The sequence below is a fragment of the Lynx rufus genome, unplaced genomic scaffold (genome assembly GCF_022079265.1).
Source record: "Lynx rufus isolate CCGP_SWC_20201006 ecotype Redwood Valley unplaced genomic scaffold, mLynRuf1.p SCAF_6, whole genome shotgun sequence".
Classification (NCBI taxonomy): domain Eukaryota; kingdom Metazoa; phylum Chordata; class Mammalia; order Carnivora; family Felidae; genus Lynx; species Lynx rufus.
The window spans coordinates 145,468,336-145,477,905 of NW_025814878.1; positions in this window are offsets into that span (position 1 = coordinate 145,468,336).

Sequence of the window (9,570 nt, forward strand, 5' to 3'; positions counted from 1 at the left end):
AAAGAAAAAGAGAGAGAAAAAAAGAAGCTGCTCCAGGGGAAAAAAAAAGAAGACAGAGAGAAAGAGAAAAGGAAAGGAAGGGGAAAAAACAAACAATGAAACAAACAAACAAACAAACAAACAAACAAAAATTATGGGCCAGTTTCCAAAAGAAAAAAAAAAAGAAATAAAAAATTATGTAAGCCTGGTTCTATTACTGTCATAATTGCAGGTGATTTTTTTTATGTTTTCAATAAATGAAGTTTGTTGTCAAATTGGTTTCCATACAACACCCAGTGCTCATCCCAAAAGGTGCCCTCCTCAATACCCATCACCCACCCTCCCCTCCCTCCCAACCCCATCAACCCTCAGTTTGTTCTCAGTTTTTAAGAGTCTCTTATGCTTTGGCTCTCTTCCACTCTAACCTCTTTTTTTTCCTTCCCCTCCCCCATGGATTTCTGTTAAGTTTCTCAGGATCCACATAAGAGTGAAACCATATGGTATCTGTCGTTCTCTGTATGGCTTATTTCACTTAGCATAACACTCTCCAGTACCATCCATGTTGCTACAAAGGGCCATATTTCATTCTTTCTCATTGCCACATAGTACTCCATTGTGTATATAAACCACAATTTCTTTATCCATTCATCAGTTGATGGACATTTGGGCTGTTTCCATAATTTGGCTATTGTTGAGAGTGCTGCTATAAACATTGGGGTACAAGTGCCCCTATGCATCAGTACTCCTGTATCCCTTGGATAAATTCCTAGCAGTGCTATTGCTGGGTCATAGGGTAGGTCTATTTTTAATTTTTTGAGGAACCTCCACACTGTTTTCCAGAGTGACTGCACCAGTTTGCATTCCCACAAACAGTGCAAGAGGGTTCCCGTTTCTCCACATCCTTGCCAGCATCTATAGTCTCCTGATTTGCTCATTTTGGCCACTCTGACTGGCATGAGGTGATATCTGAGTGTGGTTTTGCTTTGTATTTCCCTGATGAGGAGCGACATTGAGCATCTTTTCATGTGCCTGTTGGCCATCCGGATGTCTTCTTTAGAGAAGTGTCTATTCATGTTTTCTGCCCATTTCTTCACTAGGTTATTTGTTTTTTGGGTGTGGAGTTTGGTGAGCTCTTTATAGATTTTGGATACTAGCCCTTTGTCCGATATGTCATTTGCAAATATCTTTTCCCATTCCGTTGGTTGCCTTTTAGTTTTGTTGGTTGTTTCCTTTGCTGTGCAGAAGCTTTTTATCTTCATAAGGTCCCAGTAGTTCATTTTTGCTTCTAATTCCCTTACCTTTGGGGATGTGTCAAGTAAGAAATTGCTACGGCTGAGGTCAGAGAGGTCTTTTCCTGCTTTCTCCTCTAGGGTTTTGATGGTTTCCTGTCTCACATTCAGGTCCTTTATCCATTTTGAGTTTATTTTTGTAAATGGTGTGAGAAAGTGGTCTAGTTTCAACCTTCTGCATGTTGCTGTCCAGTTCTCCCAGCACCATTTGTTAAAGAGACTTTTTTCCATTAGATATTCTTTCCTGCTTTGTCAAAGATTACTTGGCCATACGTTTGTGGGTCTAGTTCTGGGGTTTCTATTCTATTCCATTGGTCTATGTGTCTGATTTTGTGCCAATACCATGCTGTCTTGATGATTACAGCTTTGTAGTAGAGGCTAAAGTCTGGGATTGTGATCCCTACTGCTTTGGTCTTCTTTTTCAAAATTACTTTGGCTATTCGGGGACTTTTGTGGTTCCATATGAATTGTAGGATTGCTTATTCTAGTTTCGAGAGGAATGCTGGGTGCAATTTTGATTGGGATTGCATTGAATGTAGTATTGACATTGCATTGGGTAGTATTGACATTTTGACAATATTTATTCTTCCAATCCATGAGCACGGAATGTTTTTTCCATTTCTTTATATCTTCTTCAATTTCCTTCATAAGCTTTCTATAGTTTTCAGCATACAGGTCTTTTACATCTTTGGTTAGATTTACCCTAGGTATTTTATGCTTCTTGGTGCAATTGTGAATGGGATCAGTTTCTTTGTCTTTCTGTTGCTTCATTATTAGTGTAGAAAAATGCAACTGATTTCTATACATTGATTTTGTATCCTGCGACTTTGCTGAATTCATGTATCAGTTCTAGCAGACTTCTGGTGGAGTCTATTGGATTTTCCACGTATAATATCATGTCATCTGCAAAAAGTGAAAGCTTAACTTCATCTTTACCAACTTGGATGCCTTTGATTTCCTTCTGTTGTCTGATTGCTGATGCTAGAACTTCCAACACTATGTTAAACCACAGCAGTGACAGTGGACATCCTGTCGTGTTCCTGATCTCAGGGAAAAAGCTCTCAGTTTTTCCCCGTTGAGGATGATGTTAGCTGTGAGCTTTTCATAAATGGCTTTTATGATGTTTAAGTATGTTCCTTCTATCCCGACTTTCTCAAGGGTTTTTATTAAGAAAGGGTGCTGAATTTTGTCAAATGCCTTTTGTGCATCGATTGACAGGATTATATAGTTCTTATCTTTTCTTTTATTAATGTGATGTATCACGTTGATTGATTTGCGAATGTTGAACCAGCCCTGCATCCCAGGAATGAATCCCACTTGATAAAGGTGAATAATTCTTCTTATATGCTGTTGAATTAATTGGCTAGTATCTTATTGAGAATGTTTGCATCCATATTCATCAGGGATATTGGCCTGTAGTTCTCTTTTTTTACTGGGTCTCTGCCTGGTTTAGGAATCAAAGTAATACTGGCTTCATAGAATGAGTCTTGAAGTTTTCCTTCCCTTTCTATTTTTTGGAACAGTTTGAGAAGGATAGGTATTATTTCTGCTTCAAACGTCTGGTAGAACTTCCCTGGGAAGCCATCTGGCCCGGGACTCTTATTTGTTGGCAGATTTTTGATAACAGATTCAATTTCTTCGCTGGGTGTGGGTCTGTTCAAGCTTTCTATATCCTCCTGATTGAGTCTCGGAAGAGTGTGGGTGTTTAGGAATTTGTCCATTTCTTCCAGGTTGTCCAGTTTGTTGGCATAAAATTTTTCATAGTATTCCCTGATAATTGCTTGTATCTCTGAGGGATTGGTTGTAATAATTCCATTTTCATTCATGATTTAATCTATTTGGGTCATCTCCCTTTTCTTTTTGAGAAGCCTGGCTAGAGGTTTGTCAATTTTGTTTATTTTTTCAAAAAACCAACTCTTGGTTTCGTTGATCTGCTCTACAGTTTTTTTAGATTCTATATTGTTTATTTCTGCTCTGATCTTTATTATTTCTCTTCTTCTGCTGGGTTTAGGCTGCCTTTGCTGTTCTGCTTCTATTTCCTTTAGGTGTGCTGTTAGATTTTGTATTTGGGATATTTCTTGTTTCTTGAGATAGGCCTGGATTGCAATGTATTTTCCTCTCAGGACTGCCTTCGCTGCATCGCAAAGCATTTGGATTGTTGTATTTTCATTTTCGTTTGTTTCCATATATTGTTTAATTTCTTCTCTAATTGCCTGGTTGACCCACTCATTCTTTAGTAAGGTGTTCTTTAACCTCCATGCTATTGGAGGTTTTCCAGACTTTTTCCTGTGGTTAATTTCAAGCTTCATAGCATTGTGGTCTGAAAGTATGCATGGTATGATTTCAATTCCTGTATACTTATGAAGGGCTGTTTTGTGACCGAATATGTGATCTATCTTGGAGAATGTTCCATGTGCACTCGAGAAGAAAGTATATTCTGTTGCTTTGGGATGCAGAGTTTTAAATATATCTGTCAAGTCCATCTGATCCAATGTATCATTCAGGGCCCTTGTTTCTCTATTGACCGTGTGTCTAGATGATCTATACATTTCTGTAAGTGGGGTGTTAAAGTCCCCTGCAATTACCACATTCTTATCAATAAGGTTGCTTCTGTTTATGAGTAATTGTTTTATATATTTGGGGGCTCTCGTATTCGGCACATAGACATTTATAATTGTTAGCTCTTCCTGATGGACAGACCCTGTGATTATTATATAATGCCCTTCTTCATCTCTTGTTACAGCCTTTAATTTAAAGTCTAGTTTGTCTGATATAAGTATGGCTACTCCAGCTTTCTTTTGGTTTCCAGTAGCATGATAGATAGTTCTCCATCCCCTCACTCTCAATCTGAAGGTGTCCTCAGGTCTAAAATGAGTCTCTTGTAGACAGCAAATAGATGGGTCTTGTTTTTTTATCCATTCTCATACCGTATGTCTTTTGGTTGGTGCATTTAGTCCATTTACATTGAGTGTTATTATAGAAAGATATGGGTTTAGAGTCATTGTGATGTCTGTAGGTTTCATGCTTGTGGCGATGTCTCTGGTACTTTGTCTCACAGGATCCCCCTTAGGATCTCTTGTAGGGCTGGTTTAGTGGTGACGAATTCCTTCAGTTTTTGTTTTTTGGGAAGACCTTTATCTCTCCTTCTATTCTAAATGACAGACTTGCTGGATAAAGGATTCTGGGCTGCATATTTTTTCTGTTCATCACATTGAAGATCTCCTGCCATTCCTTTCTGGCCTGCCAAGTTTCAGTAGAGAGATTGGTCACGAGTCTTATAGGTCTCCCTTTATATGTTAGAGCACGTTTATCTCTAGCTGCTTTCAGAATTTTCTCTTTATCCTTGTATTTTGCCAGTTTCACTATGATATGTCGTGCAGAAGATCGATTCAAGTTACGTCTGAAGGGAGTTCTCTGTGCCTCTTGGATTTCAATGCCTTTTTCCTTCCCCAGTTCAGGGAAGTTCTCAGCTATTATTTCTTCAAGTACCCCTTCAGCACCTTTCCCTCTCTCTTCCTCCTCTGGGATGCTAATTATGCATATATTATTTCTCTTTAGTGCATCACTTTGTTCTCTAATTTACCCCTCATACTCCTGGATTTTTTTATCTCTCTTTTTCTCAGCTTCTTCTTTTTCCATAATTTTATCTTCTAGTTCACCTATTCTCTCCTCTGCCTCTTCAATCCGAGCCATAGTTGTCTCCATTTTATTTTGCAACTCGTTGATAGCATTTTTTAGCTCCTCCTGGCTGTTCCTTAGTCCCTTGATCTCTGTAGCAAGAGATTCTCTGCTGTCCTTTATACTGTTTTCAAACCCAGCAATTAATTTTATGACTATTATTCTAAATTCACTTTCTGTTATGTTGTGTAAATCATTTTTGATCAGTTCGTTAGCTGTTGTTATTTCCTGGACCTTTTTCTGTGGGGAAATCTTCCATTTCGTCATTTTGGATAGTCCCTGGAGTGGTGCGGGACTGTGGGGCACTTCCCCTGTTCTGTCTTGGATAACTTGCGTTGGTGGGCGGGCCGAAGTCAGACCTGATGTCTGTCTCAAGCCCACCACAGGGGCCACAGTCAGACTGGTGTGTGCCTTCTCTTCCCCTCTCCTAGGGGCGGGATTCACTGTGGGTGGCGTGGCCCGTCTGGGCTACCTGCACACTGCCAGGTGTGGTGCTGGGGATCTGGCATATTAGGTGGGGTGGATCGGCAAGGTACACAGGGGTGGGAGGTCCTGGCTCAGATCACTTTTCCTTCAGAGATCCACTTCAGGAGGAGCCCTGTGGCACCAGGAGGGAGTCAGACCCATAGGAGGGATGGATCCGCAGAAGCACAGCATTGGGCGTTTGCGCGGTGCAAACAAGTTCCCTGGCAGGAACTGGTTCCCTTTGGGATTTTGGCTGGGGGATGGGTGATGGAGATGGCGCTGGTGAGTGCCATTGTTCCCCACCAAGCTGACCTCTGTTGTCCGGGGCTCAACAACTCTCCCTCCCGTTGTCCTCCAGCCCTCCCGTTCTCCGAGCAGAGCTGTTAGCTTATAACCTTCCAGATGTCAAGTCCCGCTTGCTGTCGGAACACACTGAGTCTGGCCCCTCCACTTTTGCAAGCCAGACTCGGGGGCTCTGCTTGGCCAGCGGGCCTCCCCTCTACCCCGGTTCCCTCCCGCCAGTCCGTGGAGCTAGCACCACCTCTCCGCCCTTCCTACCCTCTCCCGTGGGCCTCTCATCTGCACTTGGCTCTGGAGACTCCATTCTGCTAGTCTTCTGGTGGTTTTCTGGGTTATTTAGGCAGGTGTAGGTGGAATCTAAGTGATCAGCAGGATGCGCGTTGAGCCCAGCGACCTCCTGTGCTGCCATCTTCCCAGGATCCTGCAGGTGATGTTTTGATGCACTCTATTTCCTGTGCATGTGTAGTGTTGTCTGTGCTGGCCTGGAGGAGTGGCCTGATGCACTGGTTCAGAGTCAGTCTTGTCCCAGTACAGAGCGGCGGAGTGGGATTCTGTTAAGAGGATCCTGCTTCCACTGCAGGCCACTGTGCTGTTGTAGGAAGTCTCAAGTGTTAGTGTTGTGAGGGTGTCACCTATTTCATCCCCAGACAGGGGATCTCATACCCCCCACTGTTCAGGTAGCCCCACAGAATAGCAAGGTGAGTCAGCTTGCCCTGTGCCAAGACTTTCCTGGGTTTTTGTTTTTGTTTTTGTTTTGTTTTGTTTTGTTTTGGTACATGGCTGGGATTCAAAACTCAAAATCTTAAAGGACCAGGCATCACATGAAACCACTCCCCTCCTCCTGGGTAGAGCCTCTCCATGTTATGTTTGATGTCCTTTGTCCCAGAAAAACAGTCCCACTGCTGCGTGGTCCATGCACCTCGCAACTACCATGCTGCCCTCCTCCGACTGTGGAGATCCTTCTTCCACTCTGCAGATTGATTTCCTGGGTGTTCCTAGTGATCTGACCTCAATACATTTGTGTTTGAGGAACAGTGAAAGCCCAGGTCTCCCTACTTCTCTGCCATCTGAACTCCTCCTAGCCATAGCGATTTTATAACTAAAATGTTTTGCATTGGTTTCTGACCTTTGAGTCTGAGTATGGAGTCAGAGCCCATATTTCTGCCAGAAGTTACTTTGAAAGTCATGCACTTCCAGTATGCTTGATCTCTTGTTTTTGGAGGAAAAACAAAAAGTTGACATCTGCTGCTTTAGAAATACTTTGCTGTAATTAGATCATTTAATGCCATCCATGTTGTCCCAACAAGTTCATAATATTGCATATAAAATCTTTAACATCGGCTAGCACTCAATAGATTGGCAAAGGCAAAAAGTTATCGTACAAATCTGGTAACTGAGCATGAAGAATATATAATATATATGTAATATATAATCTTCTACAGCCCAGGTGGTTAGACATTTCTCAGATTTTGGTGACTGAGTGAATTCTGCTAATATTGTATCACTGGTTAAATTCTTCCCCAATAAAGTAGGAAAACACCCCATAAATATATAAGTATTTAGTAATATTAATATTTAAATTTAAATAATATTTCATATATATTACAGTGAACTGAAATTATAAACACCAAGCTCATGATAGTGGTTATTTTTAAGTTAGGTGTCTGGTCAGAAAGAGGTAGTTAAAGTGGACATAGACTTTATTTGTGATATTTTGTGTGTTAAAATGTTGGAAGTAAATATGATATTAGTAATAGTTGATGATTCTGAGTTGTAAGAATGTCAGTGTTTTATTGTTAATATTTTAAATACATACAATAAAGAATAATAAAGGAATAATGTTTAATTGTTAAAATCGCAGTTTAAATTAATATTCACTATAATGGTAATAGGAGCAAACATGTATTGTCAAATTATATATTAAGCACTGTGGACAATGTTTATATGTTTTTGTTATTGAGTTCTCACGATAAAAAAGACCACTGAAACCCAAAGATTATTTTCTGGTACTCTTTTAAAATAGAAAAGGAGGGGCGCCTGGGTGGCTCAGTCGGTTAAGCGGACGACTTCGGCTCAGGTCATGATCTCGCAGTCTGTGAGTTTGAGCCTCACGTCAGGCTCTGTGCTGACAGCTCAGAGCCTGGAGCCTGTTTCAGATTCTGTGCCTCCTTCTCTCTGACCCTCCCCCATTCATGCTCTCTCTCTCTGTGTCAAAAATAAATAAACGTTAAAAAATTAAAAAAAAATAAAATAGAAAAGGAAATACCAGATTGGTCTCTAAAAATTGCTATTTTTAACTTTTTTTGAGAGATAGAGACAGAGCATGAGCAGGGGAGGGGAAGAAAGAGAGGGAAACCCAGAATCTGAAGCAGGCTCCAGGCTCTGAGCTGTCAGCACAGAGCCAATGCAGAGTTTGAACTCACCAACAGTGAGATCATGACCTGAACCAACATTAGACGCTTAACCAACTGAGCCACCAGGTGCCCCAAAACTTGCTGTTTTTAAAATGTAATCTTATTATAACATGATTTTTATACCAAGATTTTCTTTGGTAGAAATGGCATAGATTAGGTAGAAACAATGTAAAATGTAAAAGTGTTCATCAATTTATAAACTTATGCTTTAATTTTTTTTAACATTTATTCACTTTTTAGAGAGAGAGTGAGCAGGGGAGGGACAGAGAGAGAGGGAGACACAGAATGCAAAGCAGGCTTCAGGCTCTGAGGTGTCAGCACAGAGCCCGACATGGGGCTTGAACTAATGGACTGTGAATCATGATATAATTTTTGTATAGTCTTTTTGTATTACATTTAAAAAATGTTTCATACTTCCTTTCCTTCACAAAATTGGATTATTTCTGACAAGTTATCCCTCAGATTTGGCCCTTAGCATGATGAGGAATTGGAGAAGAAATTTCAGGTAATTCAGGGCAACCCATTCCCTTCCCTATCGACACAGCTTAAAGCATGTTTGTCAGTGATGGTTGGTCTGTAGATTCATTGTTAGATTAGTACAACAATGTGGTATCATGTGGAAGATATCCCTCAGAAACTCTTCTGAACAGGACAACTCTTGGAAGGGCATTAATTGCCTCGCTGGGATTTACCCTCCCAATGGCTCATGTCAATGGAATTATTTTATTTCCATAAAGGCTCCCATTGTCGTAGGAAAAGGGTCCAACCCCTGATACACTGCATGCTCTAATGAGGTCCTCCCTTCAACCAAAACCAAATCTTTTGGGTTAACACAGGACTCTCTTTTGTAGCAATGATAATCATAGTAATTTCCAGACTCTGTTCTCCTACGGTGATATACAGGATTACAATGTATGGTATGGGCATCAATCTATGTTGGCAATTTCGAAACCAGAGGTCAGATAGGTCCACCAAGAAAGAGGATGTAGATCATGAAGACAGATGAAGGGAATGTGGACATAGGATGGACAAGTAGTAATTAAGCACTAGGTAAGAGCATTAAAAAACTAAAATAAGAAAAAATTAAGCTTGCCAGTGATTTGTAGAAGGGAAAAGACTCATGTCTTTTCCTCCATAGTGCCTTTCCTCAAAAACAGAAAGAAGATATTTCATTCTATAGTCTACCAAAGCAACTAGTGCTGAAGTCTTTATTTCTGTCTCTTCCCATAAGAAGAAAATTAAACCATAAAGTTTCTAACTTTTTGCTAGTCGTGTCTGGTATCCTTTCATCCCTCATCTGTCTCGTCTTTCTAAGTTCTGTAGAATGCTAAGGATGAGCCATGCAACAGACACCTCACTGCTGCACTTTCAGCTAATGCACTAAGTTGTCCAGGTAACTGTGTAAAGAAGGAGAAAGTTATGTCTGCATTAGAAGGAGCAATGGC